General features: G+C 47.6%; 1 long non-coding RNA gene across 1 annotated transcript; it reads left to right on the top strand.

Moving 5' to 3' along the window:
- Window positions 1–785: 785 nt before the first annotated feature.
- LOC115933571 (uncharacterized) lies at window positions 786–1,111 on the top strand. The gene is made up of 2 exons (XR_008677121.1): window positions 786–929; window positions 999–1,111. It is a non-coding gene; the product is annotated as an uncharacterized lncRNA (long non-coding RNA).
- Window positions 1,112–22,051: the final 20,940 nt, after the last annotated feature.

Genomic DNA, 22,051 nt, shown 5'->3' on the forward strand with positions numbered 1-22,051 from the left:
CAACCCATCACAAACCTTGTGGCATGAACAACCACCCTTTGGGACATGCTCCCAAATTCCATGGATCAAGACCCATGTGGCCGGGGCTTGCCTTTGCTCCACAATGTCTGGGGGGCCTCGGCAAGGGAGGCTCAAAACACTGGGAGAGGGCTGGGCAGGTGGGTTCACGCCTGTAATCCCAACACTTTGGGAGGCTGAGGTGGGTGGATTACCTGAGGCCAGGAGTTGGAGACCAGTGTGGCCAATATGGTGAAACCCCATCTCTACTAAGAATACAAAAAAAAATCTGCAGGACATAGTGGTGCATGCCTGTAATCCCAGCTTCTCAGGAGGCTAAAGCAGGAGAATCGCTTGAATCTGGGAGGTAGAGGTTGTAGTGAGCCGAGATCACGCCACTGCACTCCAGCCTGGATGACAGAGGGAGACCCTGTCTCAAAAAAAAAAAAAAAAAAAAAAAACCCCAAAACACAGAACCCAACATAAACAAAGAAACAAAATACTGGGAGATACTCAGGTAGGTCATCTCGCCTATGTCTGGGGCCAGGCTGAGGTGGCTGGAAGGTTGAGCTCAGCTGGGACTGTTGGCTGGAGCACCGGTGCACCCCTTGCGCATGGCTCTGGCTCTGCATGTCACAGGAGCCAGGTTCCAAGAGGAAGTGTCCCAAGAGCAAGCAAATGAAGAGCTCAAGAAGGTATGTGGCCTTTTGTGACCTAGCCTGGGACATCACAGAGCATCACACTCACTACATTCTAGAAGTTGAAGCTGGCGCAAGTTGGCTGAGACTTGGGGGGAGAGGACATAGAGCCCACTTCTCCATGACATTTGCTCGGACGGGGGGTCCCAACTGCCCCAATAGCTTTGGACATCCCATGTGCATTGCTTGAATGAGCAGGACCCCAGGGTTCTTCCAGAGGAGCAGAAGTCTCAGGTTGGTTTTGTTCACTCTGCTGGGTAGACCTAACTGAAAGGACTCTAAGAACCCATGCGTCTTTCATAGGGACTGCAGCTCAGGACTTTGAAGTGACTTGCAAAGGCCACACCGCCAGGACCAGAGCCTGCTTCTCCATCCCTTCCTCCTGGCACAGCCGCTGATAAATCCCATTACCTGAATTCCATGCTGAGTTGCTATTCTTATCCCACAGAGGCTGCCTGCGCGCCATTGTTTTAATTACAGGCTGTTATTTCATTTGAAAAGTCAGCGATAGGATTAAGGGTACTGTCATTTTAAAAGCCAGATTCCTGGCCTAAAACTGCTCAGTGAATCAGAGGACAAATGTTCCCATTGTGCTGGTTAAAAATAGGAGCAATGGAAAAAGTGACAGAATGCGATGAATACCATTAAAGTGTAATTACATTTACTGTAGATGTGAGCCTCAGGAAGAGTCTATCCCAGGCAGGGAAGCTTGGTCAGAGCCTGTGACATGAAAAACCCAAAGCCTCCGTGGACGGCCCATTTCAGGTTTTGAGTGTTTATACTGTATATTGTTACATATCGTTCTTGGGAGCCATCCACCTTATTAGGGGTACTTGAAAGAACTGTGTCTTTCCAAAGGAAAATAAGAACCACGTAGCTCACCTTGATTCTCAGAATGTAGCTTTCCTATATTTCTCATGAGGAACATTATACAGTTTCTGTATTTTTTGCCTCAATAGTCAAATGTAGTAGCTGAGTTGGACATATCTGAAAGGCAGGGCTAATTTTTTTCTTTTAATGAAAACAGTTCGTGTTTTTCTAATTTTAAAACAACACATTCTTGCCATATAATTTTTTTTTAAATGTACGAAGAAAGTAAACGTTAGTCTAAATCCAGCCACCCACAGATAAAGCACTACTAACATTTTGGTGAATATCCTTTCAAACTACAATCTTTATGTGGATTTATAGATAGTGCTTTTTTGTTGCTGTTGTCAAAGCTCAGCAATATATTCTGAACCTACTTTTTATGATAATAAATGTAGAGTTACATTACTATGTCTAATGACTATCTGGTATTCTGTAGGATCAACCTATCAGAATTTATTAACCATAACACGATTAATCAAGTATAATTTTGGCTCACATCTAAAAATTATTCTTTTTCTCTAATGAATGACAAATTATTTCTAATATCTCTCTATATAAATACATGTGTATGTATATGTGTGTGTATATATGTATACATATGTATATACACATACACACCATGCTTTGATGAACATGTATCCGAATGCACTTGGCAAATTATTTTCTTAGAATATATTTCTAGAATATATATTTCTAGAAATGGACTTGCTGGGTAAAAGACATTTGCATCTACTTTTTTTTTTTTTTATGAGACGGAGTCTCACTCTGTTGCCCAGGTGGAGCGCAGTGGCACAATCTCGGCTCATGCAAACCCCCCCACCCCCCCAGGTTCATGTGATTCTCCTGGCTTAGCCTCCTGAGTAGCTGAGATTACAGGTGCCCACCACCACGCCCGGCTAATTTTTGTATTTTCATTTTTTTTTTTTTTTTGAGACGGAGTCTCACTCTGTCGCCCAGGCTGGATTGCAGTGGTGCAGTCTCGGCTTACTGCAAGCTCCGCCTCCCGGGTTCACGCCATTCTCCTGCCTCAGCCTCCTGAGCAGCTGGGACCACAGGCACCTGCCACCACGCCCGGCTAATTTTTTGTATTTTTAGTAGAGATAGGGTTTCACCGTGCTAACCAGGATGGTCTTGATCTCCTGACCTCATGATCCACCCACCTTGGCCTCCCAAAGTGCTGGGATTACAGGCGTGAGCCACCGCACCCGGCCAAATTTTTGTATTTTTGGTAGGGACGGGTTTTACCATGTTGGCCAGGCTGGTCTTGAACTCCTGACCTCAGGTGATCCTCCCTTCTCAGCCTCCCAAAGTGTTGGGATTACAGGCGTGAGCCACCATGCTCAGCCTGCATTTGCTATTTTGATATCTATTACCAAATTTTTCTTTGGAAATGTGCCAGTTTACACTCCCACAAATACTTTTGTCAGCATTAGTTAGGTATTACATGTTTTTAAATCATCATTAATTCAGCAAACAATTTTATTTTAATTGCCATATAGCTTGCTATGTGTATGTCTCTTGAAGAATTACCTGTTCTTTTTATTGAGGTCTTTATTTTTTATGGACTTGTAACTGTTCATTGCATCTTAAAAATAGTAGCACTTTGTTGTGTGCTTACTGTTGTTTTCCCTCAGTTTTTCTTGGTTTTGAACTAGTTTTTGTTTTGTTTTTGTTTTTTGCCATATAGAAGGGTTACAAAGTTAAATATTTCCATGTTTTCCATTATAGCTTCTGGTAGTAACTAGAATTTACCTAAGCCCAGAAGAATAAAAAGTCACCTGTGTTTTATTCTGGCTTTATACTGTTTTCATTTGTTCTGTTATAATTTTTGTATAAGAAATCCAGGAATCTATTTTGCTTCTGAAGTGGCTGTCCAATCAGGATTTACTTTTTACCACTTGGTTGGAGAGGTGGGGGAAGAAGAGACTGGAGGAAATAGAAGCTGAAGACAGGACTAGATGTGTCTCCCTCCCCAGCCTCCTTTCTCTGCAGAGGTGGAGGAATCACGGAAGCTATCGTGGCTTTAGGTGTTGACTTTTGTCAATGTTTGCTGAAGCCAGGAGTGAAATTGAGACAATATTCCGATTCTCGGAACCTGAGTTAGCGTTAAAGGGGATGACAAACAGGCTGTTGTTAGGAGGTAGTTCCATGTAATAGGAAGAGTTTCCACCTCCCTCAGAGGCTGCTTTTCTCGTTTCTCCAAATGATTTCACGGTTGGCCTAAGTTTCCTTTACTTCTCCCTACGATGGTGTAACATTAGCTTGAATGCTGACGCTATGTGGTGGTGAGCGGCAGTGGGTGTATCTTGCCCATAAACCCTTGGAGGACAGTGGAGGACAGGGACTGACCAACTCACCCAAGGGTCCTCTGCATGCACATGGTCCCTGCACATGGCACATAGTTGGTGCTCAGAAGGCCTTTGCTGGAACAAAGGGAAACACAAGCACCCACAGCAGTGATGGCTGATTTTGTCGGGTCTGCAATGGAGATTAGTCACCACTAGGTGTCATGGTGAGTCAAGAAACATTTTGGCTCATGGTTACAAATTATGCGTTTACTGTATTCATCTTCGTGCATGCACACATGCAATGTTTTAAAAAGCATCTGTTGAGTGTCTACGGCACAACACACACGTTCTGGTGCTGGAGATCCTGCCCTGGCTGAGCTTCTGGACCTGGTGGGGAGAAATCCACAATGAGTACTGAGACGACCGGCAAAAGCCCGGTGAAGGCACCTAGGAGTACGGCCTGCTTACCCTGGAGGAGTCGGGAGCAGCTTCCAGAAGAAGGAGGCTTCTAAGGTAAGTTTTGAAGAGTAAGGGTAGGTAAAACAAACCAACCAACCAACCCAGTTTATACTTTCTCCCAGGAAGTTCAGCACAGAATGGCAGCCTGAAGGCTGGCCCAGATTTTGTTCTTGTTGAGGACAGAGCTTTTACATTTTGTCCAGTGGCTTTGGCAGAGGTTTGTGTGTCTTTTGAAGAATTACCTATTCTTTATCCGTTTTTTAAAATTGAGGCATTCCTGCATATTAAAGACACAACACTTTGCTGTGTGTTTACTGTTATTTTTCCTTCGTTTATCTTTGTTTTGAACTTGTTTTTGTTTCATTTTATTTTCCTGAGTTTCTGACGTTTATTTCATTTGCGTTAAGTTTCCTTGACTTCTCCCTACAGTGCTACAATATTAATGCTAGTGCTGACTCTATGTTTTTTTTTTTTTTATCGTCTGGATATTTGTTGCAGTTTAACGTTCAGATTTCTTTTTCTTTTTATTTTTTTGAGATGAAGTTTTGCTCTTGTTGCCCAGGCTGGAGTTCAATGGCACGATCTTGGCTCACCACAACCTCTGCCTCCCAGGTTCAAGCGATTATCCTGCCTCAACCTCCCGAGTAGCTGGGATTACAGGCATGCGCCACCACACCCAGCTAATTTTGTATTTTTAGTAGAGACAGGGTTTCTCCATGTTGCTCAAGCTGGTCTCGAACTCCTAACCTCAAGTGATCCACCCGCCTTGGCCTCCCAAAGTGCTGGGATTACAGGTGTGAGCCACCATGCCCAGCCTAAAGTTCAGATTTCTAAGTTCATACTATCAGTATGACTACAATAATTACCTTGTTTGTCCTGGCCACCGTTAGGAAACAGCGGAGGTGGGCTAAGAGCAGGTTTGAGGCAGGGATGCAGTTGGCCTGTTCAGGTAGAGACTGGAAGACAGCACTGGGTTGGACCAGAGTCCTGGTCAGGAGCTGAGACCAGATAAGCCCCAGTGGGAGTGAGACTTACCCAGGGGCCTGGTCTGTGCCCTGACTGATAGAACTCTCACACAGGTCCTTTGGGGCCCTGTTGATCAGGGCAAAGCTTTGGGAGGCAGGCTGTGGCTGGAGGTGGCAGGTATGGGGGTCCCAGTGTACATGGTGTCAGACTGGCCCATCTCACTGCCCTTGTGCCATTAGGACTGGCAGCCAGACCACCCTAAGCTTGACCCTTAGCTCCTGCCACCTGTCTTTGAGCACCAAGCTCTCAAGAGGCACATATTTACTGTTGCTTAACCTCAGTAGTTATTGCAAAAATACTAAATTATTCCCGTGATTATTTTTGAATTTTCTATTAAAAAATACCCTCATTCATAGTTAATATACAGGATTCATGGCCCAGTGGGTCTTGAGTGAATGGTAACGGTATGATTACCTACAAAAAGTTGAATTCTAGAGACACCCACAGGTGGCCCAGCCAGGCTCAGCTTCCATCATCTTCTGAAAGATGTTTTTGTCCATCTTACTTCCGATGACAGAGGAAGTTTCCCAAACAAACTTCTCTCAAGAAAGTCAGGAAGATAGGACAGAATTTCCTCTCATTTTGCTTGAGATAATGGGGTTTTGAGGTCACTAACTCTTGAAATCTTCTTCCACCCAGATTTTTTGTTCTTTGTCAGCATAAGTACCTGGGATCTTACATGTAGCCCCTGCATCATTTCAGAAATGATCTCCAGTGCCCAGGCTCTGATGCCCAACAGACCTGAACTTACATCCCAACCTGAACAAGCGGCTTTTGCTCTCCAGGCCTTCATTGCCCCACAGTGGGAACAATAATAATATGCACCTTCTAGGTACCCAAAAGCACAAGAGGCAGTGAATGGAAAGTGCTTGGGAGCCCCGTGCCCAGGCGGTGCTGGCTCCAGCTGAACTGCGGGGATAGATGTTGAGTGTCCAGGTTCTAGCATCATGGAACAGAATCTGGCCTGTTGGGAAATCCTGCCTACAAGTATACCTCCATTAATTAGTGTCTTCCGTGAACATTTTTATTAAAAAAAGAAGAAAAGCTTCTCAACCCAAGGGCATGTTCAGATTTGTTGAAAGTAGTCGTAAGGCCATTTCATTATTCACTCTACTTTTTCATATGTTGGAAATGTTTTGTAAGAATAAATACAATAATATCAGGCTGTGTGCGGTGGCTCATGCCTGTAATACTAGCACTTTGGGATGCTGAGGCAGGCTGGCCAACATCATGAAAGCCTGTCTCTACTAAAAATACAAAAAGTTAACTGGCGTGGTGGTGCGCACCTGTAATCCCAGCTACTCGGGAGGCTGAGGCACAAGAATTGCTTGAGCTGGGGAGGCGCAGGTTTCAGTGAGCTGAGATTGTGTCACTGCGCTCCATCCAGGCTGGGAGACAGAGTGAGACCTTGTCTCAAAGAAAAAAAAAAAGAAATACAATGATATCAGCTTAAAACAAAAGAACTCATTTGAAATTTGCCAGTCTTTTAAATTTTGTTTTCTTTTTTTAATACTATTTGTTTTTGAGAGTCTCACTATGCTGCCCAGGCTGTTCTCAAACTCCTAGGCTCAGGTTCCTCCCATCTCAGCCTGTGGAGTATCTGGGATTACAGGCACATCCCGCTGCACCCAGCTTCCTTTCCTTATAAGTTCAATGAAACCGAATTGTATGCTTTTGCTTTTTAAAAAGCTGTGCACAAAAATGTCATTTTATATATTAATAATTATTTCCCTAAATCTATTCTTTTGCATATAGATTTGGAGAACCTCTGGAATGATACTCCCAAAATATTATTTTTTAAGAAATTATTTTTGGGTGGTGGCCTATTGGGTAAATTTTTCCTGAACTTTCTATTTTGTATTCTTTTCATTATTTGGATAATTTTACAGAAACAAAAGTTGTATTCTGTGAACACAGAGGGAGGAAGAGAAATAATAAAATTCTTTCCCCTTCCACTGAGCTGTATGCAGCAAGAGTTTGGGGGCAGTGAGGTCCCGGGGTCGGTGGAAGGAGGGGACAGGGAGCCACAGGGCGGGTGCTGAGGTGGACACGGCCTTGGGGAGCACATTGCCTACTCAGTCCATGCCCCCGTCACACCCTTTGCCTGCAACGCGCCTCCAGCTCTGGAACTCATCCTCCACTAATCCGGCACCCACAGGCCAAGCTGTCACGCAAGGAAGCGGCCACGCGAGGGCGTGATCTACCAGGGATCCGTGCCTGGGTCTGTGCATCCTTCCTTCTGCAGCCAGAAGAAACCCCTTTGAAGAAGCGGGTGGATGACGAGCTTGCAATACACCAGGGAGGGGAGCAGCGTCCCCAGAGGCTTTTCCATGCACCCTCTTTCTGAGCAGCTTTGGATACCCTGGGTCAGCTCCCACACAAATTGCTCATAACTCATTAGTCACCCTTAAAATTAATCTCTCCAACAATGACATCCTGTACTCAGGCGGTGTCTTAACCCCCTGAAAATGCCTTCGTGGCAATGTCCCTGTGGCGTAAGCATGCCCCATTTTGCAAGGGAGGGAATTAAATTTCAGAGAAGTTAAGCGATCCAGGGAATTTCAGTAGCAGAAATAAGTCTAGAACGGAGATTACCCAACTTGACTCAAATGGCAAAACGTTTGTCATGGGGAATTTAATTCTTTAAACCTTTTCGTTGCTTTATCTCCTTGCTTGGAATATTCACCATCCATGTGCCCACTAAATCCTGACTGCTCTGAGACCATGTTCTTTATGCCAGTCTTATCTCCCGTGCCTCCTGGGCTTAGGAATCTGATGAGCCTGATTGTGGATCTGGGTCCTGCCCCCTGACTGTGTGGGGTTACCCGGATTCCCTGAACTTCGGTCTCCCCTCATGGAAAATCGGGATGGTATGCCTTCCTACATGAAGGCGATCTCAATATAGTTACCAGCTGCCGACTATACAGGCAGTTGTCAATCAGCCTGTGGGACACATGAGCGGCTGGATCAGTCTGGCAGGAGCAGGTGGAGAGAATTACCAGGTGATATGCTGACCCCACGAGGACCAAGGACCGCACTGCTCAAGCCTTCACCTGCCACTTGGCATTAAAGCCTCTTTACCCTTGTCTCCCCAACCGGACAATACATTCCTAGGTGCGAGGGCCTCTGCCTTTCACCGCTGCTGTCTTAGAGCTAGGCAATGTAATTTCATGTATCAGATGACGGCTGTCAAGCACTAAGTTTTGTTTGTTCCTTCTCCTGTCTCCTAAGTTCACAAATAAGCAACAGCCCTGAGAATCCTCATGGCGGCTTTGGAACCTCGAGCATCATAAAGTCTATTTGGGAGTCCGGAGGGCCTTGGCTCCCTTGTGCTGGTAGGGCAGAATGAAGCTGGGTGCACTGTGTGTGCCCTGCCAGCACAAGCGCTAGCATCTGTCTCAATGCCGGGGATTCCTGGAGCAACCGCTGTTCTCTGGACGCCCCCTTTACCATGGCAACATCTCTGGGCCATCGCGTGTGTGGAGGACTTTTTTTGACCACAACAGCTAATTCTGAGTCTTGTTACCTCCATGCATGGAGGAAGGCACAGGCCCCCCTGTATGGAGAGCAGCCCCCTCTGCCCCAAGGTGGGGAGCCCAGGCTGAAAGTTCACACTGCCAAGGTGGGGAGCCCAGGCTGAAAGTTCACACTGCCAAGGTGGGGGTCTTGTTTAGAAGGTAAGAAAAGCGGCCAGGCCCGGTGGCTCATGTCTGCAATCCCAGAACTTTGGGACGCCAAGGCAGATGGATCACCTGAGATCAGGAGTTCGAGACCAGTCTGGCCAATATGGTGAAACCCTGTCTCTATTAAAAATACAAAAATTAGCTGGGTGTGGTGGCTCACACCTGTAATCCCAACTACCTGGGAGGCTGAGGCAGGAGAATCGCTTAAACCTGGGAGGTGGAGGTTGCAGTGAGCCGAGATCATGCCACTGCACTCCAGCCTGAGTGACAGAGTGAGATCCTGTCTCAAAAAAAAAAAAAAAAGAAGAAGAAGAAGAAGAGAAGAAGAAAAAGAAAAAAGAAAAGCCCATGGGCTTTGGACACAGGGCCTGGGGGATGCCTGTTTCATCTCCACAGCAGCTCCTAGAAGACAGAAACACTTGATGAGGCAGGGAAGGTGGCCGAGGTGTGGGATCTGCCCATTCTGCAGGCATTTAGATGGCACCGAGCCACCCCTCTGAGCCTGTGCCCTCATGAGGGCTGTGCTGGGAGGGAGGCTGGGGCTGGAAGCCGGGGTTCCCCACCCGGCAATGGGAGAGGGTCTGGCTGAAGCCAAGACCCATTGAGGCTGTAGGGTCCTGTGCACCAGATGGTTGGGAAAGGGGTGAGGCTGGTTGGGGAGGAGGCCTTCACCCCACAGCCAGGAAGCTCTGTGGGGGAGGACACAGATGTAGATGTAAGAGCCTGTGAATGCTGTGGCCCGGGCTCCCCTGGACTCTGAATATCCGCCTGCTGCAGGCCCAGGGGACCAGGACAGTCTTCCCGCCTGCACAGGTTGAGGACATAGGCTCAGAAAGGTGCAGTGGCTTTCCCAAGGTTGCACCGGGTTACCAGCGCTGGAAACCAAGTCTCCTCGCCACCTTCCCAGCCACTCCCCTTTCTACCATAGCTTGGTGCCCACTGCTCCCTACACTGCCCCTTTTCCCACCCTCCTCATGCCCCATGGCCTCTGTAGGTACTGTACTGGAAGCCCAGCACTTTCTAGCCTGGGGCCAGATGGCTGCAAGGCAGGCAGTGGGTGTGGGGGCTGAGGCCCGTGGTGCTGGGCCCGCCAGCCCTGGGGGAAATCCTGGGACAGCCTTCCTGCAGGAAGCCCACTGCTTCTCCTGGTGGTCTTAGAATCAAACTTTCTATAGAGGGGCTTGGGAAGCCATTTTGTGCAAACTCCCTCTCAACATATGGTAAAAAGCCATACGTGGCCGGGCATGGTGGCTCACGCCTCTAATCCCAGCACTTTGGGAGAATCACCTGAGGTCAGGAGTTCGAGACCAGCCTGACCAACATGATGAAACCCCGTCTCTACTAAAAATACAAAAATTAGCTGGGCATGGTGGCAGGTGCCTGTAATCCCAGCTACTTAAGAGGTTAAGGCAGGATAATTGCTTGAACCCGGGAGGTGGAGGTTGCAGTGAGCCGAGATCTCACCAATGCACTCCAGCCTGGGCAACAAGAGTGAAACTTCGTCTCAAAAAAAAAAAAAAAAAAAAGTTGCTCATGATCAGAGCCCAGAAGATCCATTCTGAGCACTTCCAGCAACAAGGGGACCAGGTAAGCACACCCAAACCAGAGGCTTCGCTTGTGAGAAACTCCTCAGGTGGAACCTATCCCTCAATCACTCCCCACCCCTTCCCACCCTTCTGCCTCTCTGTGCCTTCCCAGGAGGGGCCACATCCTCCTGATGGCCCAGGAGTCTGAGTCCTGTCCTGGGGTCCTTGGCTCCTCGCCAGCCCCACATCTCTAAACCCACTCCATCCTCAGTTCTTCCCGCTTTAATGCTGGTTCTTTCTTTCTCTTTTTCTTTCTTCCTTTCTTTCTCTCTTTCTTTCTTTCTTTACTTCCTTCCTTCCCCTTTCTTCCTTCTTCCTTTCTTCCCCTTCCTCCCTCCCTCCTTTCCTCCTTCCTTCCTTCCCCTTCGTCTCTCTCTTTCCCTTTCTTTCTTTCTTTCTTTCCTTCTTTCTTTCTTTCTTTCCTCTCTCTCCCCTCCCTCCCTCCCATCCATCCGTACTTCCTTCCTTCCTTCCTTCCTTCCTTCCTTCCTTCCTTCCGTCCTTCCTTCCTTCCTTCCTTCCTTTTGATGGAGTCTCACTCTGTTGCCCAGGCTGGAGTGTGGAGGTGCAATCTCAGCTCACTGCAACCTCTGCCTCCCAGGTTCAAGCGATTCTCCTGCCTCAGCCTCCCGAGTAGATGGGACTACAGGCACGAACCATCACATCCAGCTAATTTTTGTATTTTCAGTAGAGACGAGGTTTTGCCACGTTGGCCAGGCTGTTCTCAAACTCCTAACCTCAGGTGATCTGCCCACCCCTGTCTCCCAAAGTGCTGGGATTACAGGCATGAGCCGCTGAGCCTGGCCTACTGCTGGTTTTCTAATTGCCTTCCTGCTTCCAGTTTTGTCCCCTTGCAATAGATTCTTAGCAGGCCACACAGTGATGGCTCTAAAGTACAAGCCCAATTGCATCACGCTCATGTTCCTTTTGGCCTTGGGCCCCAGGGCCTGTTCTCTGGAAAGTTCCTGCCCCTGCGCTTAGCACTAATGGCCTGCACTGGTTGCGTGCATCACAGGGCTTGGTCCTGGGCTGCGTGCTGCTCTGTCCCACCCCAGCAGGGAGGCCCTGGAGGGCAGGAGTCCTTCTCGTCGTGTGCAGAGTAGGTGCTCAACAATGTTACCCAGAGGAGGGCGGGATGAGCATGAGGACTAGGGGCGAGTTCGTCCATGCAATCCCAGCCTGGTCCCGGGTGCCTCGGCACATGTGAGGCCAGGGGCTCCTATGGTGTTCCACAGGCTTCTCTGGCCATTTGATGTGGGGTCTGAGCCTCTTCCCCTCAATGTGCCCTCAGTGGAGCAGGCTGTCCTGCCACTGTCTCAGGTACACATTGTGTACTTCGGGCACATGAGAGGGAGTGAAGAGGGGACAAAGAACTTCCACGCTCTGGCTTTCTAGTCCCCGAGGATTTCCCGTCATCCGGAGAGTCCGGGTCCTCACGGCCTCAGATGGCTTTCAGGAGCCCCTGGCAACTTTTGCCTTTATGGGCCCTTCTTCTATAAAACATGATTAAAAATTCCACTTTATGACAGAGTTAATATAAAGATGAATATAATCATCTTTATTAATAAAATACAATTTATTATTTTGTGTTCATTATTGTGATGCTCATTTTTTATTCTTAATTGAAGCAAATTAAAATGAAAACATTTCTGTGAGCCCCTCATAGCACCGTAGTCCCCAGGCTCTGTGCCTCCAGAGGTCTTGGGAGTGGCATCTTCTGAGCATCTTCAGAGCTGCCCCTTCATGGAGGGGATCACTTTTCCCTGGAAGTTGAAGGGCGGGCAGAAGACCTCCTATGGCTCAGAGCACAGAGTCAGAGGAAGCAAAGGCAGGCTTTGCAGGATGTGTGTGGGTACATAATGGCAACCTGAAAGCACAGAGACACGCAGGTATCCTGAGACCTCCCCCACACCTCCCCAGGAGCCTGTGCATGATATGTTCATGTTTCTATCCTCTGCCTGGAGAGTGATTACTCCATCTCTCTCTCTGTCCTTCAGGCAGTCACCCATGCCGGGGCAGCAAACACTGCCCTGCGTCTTCGGCTGATGCTCTCAAAAGCAGGGTGTGACAAGCCATGACTCACTTATCAGCACCAGTCATGGAAATCCAGTCACAATTATGGAAAGGAGCTAAGGGTGACAGCTGCTTTAAATACCCTCTGGAATAAAGCAGGGTGCGGGGTTGGGGGACAAGATTATATCGAAGGGTTAGTTCTTAGAGAAGAAACTGCTTTTTGAAACGGACATTTGGAATGAAATAAAAGCAGGTGTCAACTTTGTGTACTCCAGAGTTACAGCCATAATCATGCCGTGTTCTGGCTTTTCTCCCTGGGCAGGGGAGGAGCCTGCCATCACCTACCCATCACATCTCTTCTGAGCACAAATGATGTGTGCAGGGCACGGGGCCATGTCCCTGGTGGAGCTGGACAGACTGGAAGTCAGAATCCTGGTGAGCTCCTTGCTTTGTCAATGGTTAAGCTGTGATACTCTGGCACCCTCACCGCCCCCAACCCCCACCCCATTTCAGATGCAGACTAACATTGGTATAAAGAGAACTTCCCAGGCCCAGTGCAGTGTCTCACGCCTGTACTTCCAGCACTTTGGGAGGCCGAGGCGGGTGGGTCATTTGAAGTCAGGAGTTCGAGATCAGCCAGGCCAACATGGTGAAACCCCATCTCTACTAAGAATACAAAAAAAAAAAAATTAGTTGGGTGTGGTGACACAGCCCAGCTACTCGGGAGGCTGAGGCAGGAGAACTGCTTGAACCCAGGAGGTGGAGGTTACAGTGAGCCAAGATCACGCCACTGCACTCCAGCCTGGGCGACAGAGTAAGACTTGATCTCTCTCTGTCTTTCTCTCTCTCTCTCTCTCTCTCACACACACACACACACACACAAACACACACACACATACACACAAGGGAGAACTTCCTGAGAGATAAAAGAAGAAAGAAATTACTGGGGAAAATCCCAAACTGTATCATCTTTTGGTTTCCATGAATATCTGTGAGACCCAAACTGGCAGCGTTTTACCCGTGAGTTTGGCAAATCCAAAAGTTTGGCTCTCCACCAAGAATGATGGAACCCAATTCTGCATCCATGTTCATTTTTGAAACATTTCCTAGGAGTGAGAATAGTTTCTATTGTTTTCTGCTGTCTGAGGCCCCCTTAGGGTGGAATCTCCTCTGTGGAGACCGCACACTGAGGTGACTGTCACAAGGTCCTTCTCACCATGCCCAAGCCCAGGGGTGCAGAGCATCCCATCCCCGCATCAGGTTGCCCTTCTGTAATAGTCACATGAAAAGCTCATGTGGTCCTTAAGTGGCTTCGACGCATCACACAAGTTCTTGTTGAAACCAGGGCTTGTTTCAGAAGATGATCCTGTTGCCCTTCCATGCAGCCTAGTGGAGAAGCTGCTCAGATCCTCACATTGCCCTGGAACAAAAGCAGCTTCTCATAGACCGAGCTGAGAATCTGATGGGCCTGGCTTGGTGCCTGGTCCTGCCTCTGAGGGTGGTCAACCTTGGCAAGTTCTTCTAGACAAATGTGGATGACCGCATCCCTGCATGGTCATTTATGAGGGTCTTTCAGACCACAGAGCCAACGGAGACCAAGTCCAGTTGGGAGGGAATTGAACATGACTGTTGACACTGCCCCAGCCAGAAGCTCAGGACCTGGTCAGAAATGAAGAGACTCAAGGCAAAAAATTCACAGACTTTCTGAGAACCTCATCCCAAAGTTGGCACATTGACAAGCTGTGGATGAGGCTTTTTTCCTTTTGTTTGCATTAATATAGGTGTTTGAAAGATGAGATCTCAAGTTGCATTATAAATTCCACTCTGATTCTTTGCAAACTTTGAAATGCATCTCACTGTAGCTGAGCTGGGTCCAGCCATCAGATCAAAGGGGTGCTTGTTCCTGTTGAAGTTTTTTTTTTTTTTTTTTTTTGAGATGGAGTCTCGCTCTGTCGCCCAGGCTGGAGTACAGTGGCGCGGTCTCGGCTCACTGCAACCTCCGCCTCCCGGGTTCATGCCATTCTCCTGCCTCAGCCTCCTGAGTAGCTGGGACTACAGGTGCCTGCCACCCCGCCCGGCTATTTTTTTTTTTTTTTGTATTTTTAGTAGAGATGAGGTTTCATCGTGTTAGCCAGGATGGTCTTGATCTCCTGACCTCGTGGTCCACCAGCCTTGGCCTCCCAAAGTGCTAGGATTACAGGCGTGAGCCACAGTGCCCAGCCACCTGTTGAAGTTTTATTGGCCTAAGATGGAATCTAATTTTTTCCAATTAGTCATCTGTATCCATGTTCTCTGATGCCCAAGGACAAGTTAACCTGACCACAGTCATCTGCCAGCATTTTCAAGGAGAGACCAGGCCATTGAAGGCGGTTTATTATGAATATTGCCACTGGGCTTACTTGGATAAAATCATTTTCTTTTTCCCTTCCTTCCTTCCCCTTCCTTCCTTCCTTCCTTCCTTCCTTCCTTCCTTCCTTCCTTCGTTTCTTTTCTTTCTGAATCTGCTAAAATGTTAACTGTTTATTTAGGGTGTTGAGATTATAGCTGCTATATGTTTATTTATTTGGCATCTCTTAGCTTACTTTTCTTTCTCTTTTTTTTGCTCTTGTTTCCTAGGCTGGAGTGCAATGGCACACCATTCTTGGCTCACTGAAACCTCTGTCTTGCAGGTTCAAGTGATTCTCATGCCTCAGCCTCCCGAGTAGCTGGGATTACAGGCTCCTGCCACCACACCCATCTAAGTTTTTGTATTTTTAGTGGAGGCGGGGTTTCACCATGTTGGCCAGGCTGGTCTTGAACTCCTGACCTCAGGTGATCCACCTGCCTTGGCCTCCCAAAGTGCTGGGATTACAGGCATGAGCCACTGTGCATGACCTTTTTTTTTTTTTTATTTTAATTTTTCCATAAGTTGTTGGGATACAGATCGTATTTGGCTAGATGAGTAAGTTCTTTAGTGGTGATTTGTGAGATTTTGGTGCACCCATCACCGGAGCAGTACACATTGCACCCTACTTGTAGTCTTTTATCTCTCGCTCCCCCACACTCTTCCCCACAAGTCTCCAAAGTCCATTCCATCATTCTTATGCCTTTGCGTCCTCATAGCTTAGCTCCCATATATCAGTGAGAAGATACGATGTTTGGTTTTCTATTCCTGAGTTACTTCACTTAGAATAATAGTTTCCAATCTCATCCAGGTCACCACAAATGTCATTAATTCATTCCTTTTTATGGATGTGTAGTATTCCATCATATATATATACCACAGTTTCTTTATCCACTCGTTGATCGATGGACATTTGATTTGTTCCATATTTTTGCAATTGTAAATTGTGCTGCTATAAACATGCATGTGCAAGTATCTTTTTCATATAATGACTTCTTTTCCTCTGGGTAGATACCCAGTAGTGGGATTGCTGGATCAAATGGTAGCTCTACTTTTAGTTCTTTAAGGAATCTCCACACTGTTTTCCATAGTGGCTGTACTAGTTTACATTCCCACCAGCAGTGTAGAAGTGTTCCCTGACCACCGCATCCATGTCAACATCTGCTGTTTTTTGATTTTTTGATTATGGCCATTCTTGCAGGAGGAGGTGGTATCACATTGTGGGTTTGATTTGCATTTCCCTGATCATTAGTGATGTTGAGCATTTTTTCATATGTTTGTTGGCCATTTGTATATCGTCTTTTGAGAATTGTCTATTCATGTCCTTAGCCCACTTTTTGATGGGATTGTTGCCTCCAGAATCCAAAGCATGATAAGTCACTCACTTGATTCTATAATTTTCCAGGTTAGGCCGCATGTCCACCGGAGGCTGGGTCATCAGCTCCACCTGAATCAGATGAGTTGAGGAAGGGAAAGAGAGCGCATCAGTGAAAATCCAGGTACCATTGTGAAAAGAAGGAAGAGCCGATGCTGGTCAGGCAACACGAGCAGGTGCCCATGGAGGGTGGTGAGAGCCAGGTTGGGGTTGCTCTCTGTGCTGTACTCCTAACCTCAGCCTGCAGAGCCTCCCAGGTGGACACTGTGATGCCAGAGTAGGAAGACTCAAGCCTTGTTCACTCACTCATTCATTCAACAGCCATTCATTGAGAACTAACGCTGGACAAGGTCCTGGGCTAAACACTGCCCAGGATGCAAAAGATGTAAGATGTGTTCCTGGTTCTTAAAGGTCTCAGCTTTCTGGGTGGCTCATACTCACGTTATGTGTGATTGTTGAAAAAATGATGCCTTCTTTCTTGCTGGAGTTTCCTCATTTCCTCCTTCTAGCAAAGAGACATAAAGAAACCTGCGCAATTTTCCGGGAGGTGTCTGATGTTCACTGAGATAATAGACTGTTCTTGTGACTGGCATGGAAAGTCCGTTTCAATGACAGAGTTCACTGTGGCCATGATAAGTGGGATTGGGAGCAGGGTGGCAGCCCACAGAGCCACCCACATGCTCATCAGGTCTCACGGTCTTCTCTGTATCCAGGGAGGCCTCTGCCCCACTGCAGCTGAAGAACCAGCCATGGCCATGGGGTCTGGCCAAACGATGGCTGGGAGCTTGCTAGGCCACAACTGGCGTTTCCCTGACTTTGTCAGTTTTTATTTCCCATCATGCCAACTATGTTTCAAATTTCACAAAAAGAAGAAAAAAAATCAATGTGTTTTTTTTTTCTTGCAAAGAACTTATATTTTCAACTTGAAGATGGAAAAATCAAAGTCAGAGTCCACAAGTTTCTGAGGAGCTCTTGACCTACTTTTGGGGAAACCAGTTCTTGTTGGAACCACAAACCAGGGCACGGCTTTCAATGGCTTCATGCAATGTGCTGTCAGAAGCATATGGGAAGCTGGGCACTGGGGGGCCCCATCAGAAAACCCATGCATGAGCGATGATGACCTGATGCTTGGCTGGGTTTTATCCCCACTAAGTGTCCAGATTGACACTGTAGATCTCATGTGGAACCTGCCAGGTCACCCTCCCTCCAGCCCTGTCCGCGCACCTCCTGCTGACCTGCACCTGCAGTGCAGCCTGTGGCTCTCACTGGCCTGAGTCAGGGAACACTTGAGGAGCTCCTAGCTTAGAGGCTGGGGACTCAGTGTCCCACGCATCCTGCCCTGCCCTGTGGCTCAGTCAAGCAACTGGGCTCCTCCCTTTCTCCCACCAAGTTCTCATATTGCTGCCAACTCCCCCATCCGTACCTCCTGCCCCAGGTCCCAGGACCCAGACCCACTTCTACATCTCTGCATCGGGGCCTTGCCCATGGCCCTGACACCACACTGACTCTCCGACACCTCTCAGACACCTGTGGGGCATGCTGCGATTCTCACAGCTCCTTCCTGAGCTCCAAGGCCAGTGCTAGCATGGACTCCTTCTTGCATATTACACCATTCCTACGAGTCATAAACCCCAAAGCTTCTCTCCTGGAGGGAAAAATTAATTTTCACATTTTATGATTTCCTTTGATAGAACTTAGTGTTCCTGTCACACACACACACACACACACACATAATCTCTCTCTCTGTCTCTCACACACAGGAAACAAACTGCCCAGAAAGGCTCATACTCAGGACTCACAGTCCTGAAGGCCACCCTGTCTCCGCCATAGCTACCTGCCCGTGGGGGACTTTGTCTCACTTCATACTCAGAGAGGGTTACTTTGCTGCCCTGAGTCAGAGCACTTTCCAGATGTTGAGCATCATCATGCAATTAGGAAGAATGAGCATGGCCGTCCTCCTGCCTCCTCAGGTTCGGCCCCGAGCTGTCTGTCTCTAGCTCAGTTCCATGGCTGGAGAGTAGGAGTTCCTTGTCAGTGTTCCCAGCCAGGGGAGCTAGAAATAGTTCAGGCAATTCTTATTCTTGTCCAAAGCAAGGATCAATGCAGCTGACCACAGTGGCCCTGTGTGGGCACCACATGTCTGTGAATGTTGACTGACAGCGGAGGCAACTATCCCTGCATAGGCTGTCATGCAGCTAAGCTGGAGCGATGCCTTGCACTTATGAAAACGAAAAGCTCCTGGCAGCTCCATCGTTCTGCAGTCCACGTGCTGTCGCTCCAGGGCAGGCTTCTCCCAGCTGCCCTTTGCCTATGGCATTCCTCCTCTTTCCAGTAACCAGGCACAGGGGAGGGGCGCATCATAGGGTGACAGCTGTGGAGGCTGTGTGCTCTACAGTGACCACAGACTCCCAGATGTTCTGGAAATGCACTAATCAAAGTGTCAATGGAATAGCAGAAAAACTCAGAAAAGAAGACACAAAGAAACACCACCATCAAATTAGAAAGGGTTGGTGTGTCTATCTTCTCCACAGGTATTTCTGGATATGGAAAAGCCAACCAGTGTGGTCATAGTCATGGTCATTTCCATTCCTGTTCTTCTTCTTCTTTTTTTTTTTTTTTTTTTGAGACAGGGTCTCACTCTGTTGCCCAGGCTGGAGTGCAATTGGTGTGATCTAGGCTCACTGCAACTTCTGCCTCCCAGGTTCAAGCGATTCTCCTGCCTCAGCCTCCTGAGTAGCTGGCATTACAGGTGCCTGCCACCATGCCCAGCTAATTTTTGTATTTTTGGTAGAGATGGGGTTTCACCATGTTGCCCAGCTGGTCTCAAACTCCTGGCCTCGGCCTCTTAAAGTGCTGGGATTACAGGCGTGAGACACCGTGTCCGGCCATTCTTGTCCTTTTGACACAAGATTCTAATCACTCTTCTTGAGAACTCTCCCAACAATATACACTGTTTTAGTCATGATAAAGAATTCTTATAACCAGCAATACCATCTATGATTTCGTATGTGATATGGTTTGGCTCTGTTTCCCTACTCAAATCTCATATTGAAGTGTAAGCCACAGTGTTGGAAGTGGGACCTGGTGGGAAGTGATTGGATCATGGGGGTGGAATTCTCATGAATGGTTTAGCACCATCCCATTGATGCTGTCTTTGCGATAGTGAGGGAGTTCTCGCAAGATCTGGTCATTTAAAAGTGTGTAGCACCTCTCCCACCCCTCTTGCTCATGCTCTGGCCATGTGACACACCTACTCCCCCTTCACCTTCTGCTGTGATTGGAAGCTTCCTGAGGCCTCCCAGAAGCTAAGCAGATGTTAGCACCATGCTTCCTGTATAGCCCACAGAGCCATGAGCCAATTAAACCTCTTTTCTTTATCAATTACCCAGTCTCAGGTGTTTCTTCATAGCAATGCAAGAACGGGCTAACACAGGGTGCTTTCCATTTTGTATGGCCAGTCAATTCCAGATTACCTGGACGATGGCCCTGCACAATGGGCTGGATTATAGAAAACTCCACAGCATGCAAATCTTATTGCTACATAGCTTTGAAATATTTCATGTAATTTTTTACACAAGCATTTGCTTCCTAATTACATGATGATGTTTTATTATTTTCTGCATCAGTGCTATTAGCGACTACATACACAGTGTGGACTCGATGTCCTTTGTGTTCATTCACTCATCGAATGCTCTCAACACCTCCTGTGAGGTCGGGTTTTAGTGAGGATAACAATAACTGCTTTAAGAAAGTGACTCAACAGTGCAGTGGCTCTAAGCAGATTGAAGATTACTTTTCTTTTATGTGGTGATCTCATTGTCCCAAGTTGGAAGGCGACAGGGTTAGGCTGATGACCATTGTTTATAGGTGGCTTGCAAAGCCACTCTGGTCACTGCTGCTCAAGCCATCAGAAACAGAGAACAAGGGTGTTGAGGTAGCATGCCAGCTCTTTTGAGGCCCAGCCTGGTCATGGCACAAGTCACTTGCATTCATGTTCCATGGGAGAGGACATAGCCACATGGCCATGCTTCAGGGGGTGCTGGGAAACCTGGCGTAACCAGCCAGCACCTGCCAGTCCAGAAATCTGCTGTTACAGAGAGGGGATAGCTGCTTGCATCCTCCACCACTGAGAGTTGCTATCTGTCTTAGCTTAGGTAGCTTAAAAAATCAGAAATTTGGCTGGGCGCAGTGGCTCACGCCTGTAATCCCAGCACTCTAGGAGGCCGAGGTGGGCAGATCATGAGGTCAGGAGTTCAAGACAAGCCTGGCCAACATGATGAAACCCCGTCTCTGCTAAAAATACAAAAATTAGCTGGGCGTGGTGGCGGGTGCCTGTAATCCCAGCTACTTGGGGGGCTGAGGCAGGAGAATTGCTTGAACCTGGGAGATGGAGGTTGCAGGGAGCTGAGATCATGCCATTGCACTCCAGCCTGGGCAATAAGAGCAAGACTTCGTCTCAAAAAAAAAAAAAAAATCAGAAATTTATTGCTCACAGTTCTGGAGGTGGGAAGTCCAAGATCAAGGTGTCAGCAGATTCAGTGTCTCATGAGGGCCCACTTCCTGGTTCAGAGATAGTGCCTTCTAGCCATATCCTCACAAGATAGATAAGGCAGGGCCTCTCTGGAGTCTCTTTCATAAGGACACTAATCCCATTCATGAAGACTCTGTCCTCGTGACTTATCACTTCCCAAAAACCACACCTCCTAACACCATCACGCTGGGGATTAGGTTTCAATATAGGAATTTGGGGAGGATGGAAGCATTCAGATCATACCATTATCTTATTGACATTTTATAGGTGAAGAAACTCAAACATAGATCAATTAAAAAATTCCTCTGAGAGCACAGATAATCGGAGTGGAGATAGGATTCTTGCTCAGGCTACCTGGCTTTAAGTCCGTGCCTTTGATCATTATGCTACGTTAGATTTATAACACAATATTAACTTTAACATATAATTAATACACATCTTCACATTTGACTGCCTGCTGTATCTTTCTGCCCCAAAGCCTCAAAGTCATACATTTGTCAAGAAATTTCCTTGAGATATTCGACAGAGGGCTGGAGAATTAGGTGCCACCCATATTCTTAAGTCTGGGGTGAAAGCCAGGACTCAGCTGTGGTCAGACCCCTGCGTAGCTGGCAGGGAGTGGATGGGAAGGGCCTCCTGCTAGACTGGCCAGTGGGTATGACCTGCTCCTCAAGGGCCAGTTGGGGGATCTGTGGCTCAAGGCTTTGTATGGAACATTGCCTCCTTTTCCCCCACCTCCAGGCACTCGTACTCCTTCCTGCTGCTTTGAGAGACCCCAGGGCTACAGCAAGAACTTGTGGTGCATGCAGAAGAGCCAGACAGCAGCCCAAACATCATAGTTCACACATCCTTCTGCAATGGTGAGGGGCTGGGAGGCATCTGCTCTGGTCGGAAGAATTTTAACAGACTTTTTGCATCTTAAAGAGCTGATTGCTACTGTCATCAACTTCATCTCATTGTGGCTTCGTTTTATATTTTTCTTTCATCCCTTTGTACCCCGTCATTAGTATGGGATTAAGAGACAGAGCAATTGGGAAGTCAGAAAAACAAAACAGCAAGTTCCACTTTAGGGCAATTTGCTGTTATAAAGGCATTTCCCATGTGCTACCTGGAGGTAGCCAGATCTCCTTGGGCCCGTGGTC

Source organism: Gorilla gorilla, chromosome 12 (genome assembly GCF_029281585.2).
Source record: "Gorilla gorilla gorilla isolate KB3781 chromosome 12, NHGRI_mGorGor1-v2.1_pri, whole genome shotgun sequence".
Classification (NCBI taxonomy): Eukaryota; Metazoa; Chordata; class Mammalia; order Primates; family Hominidae; genus Gorilla; species Gorilla gorilla.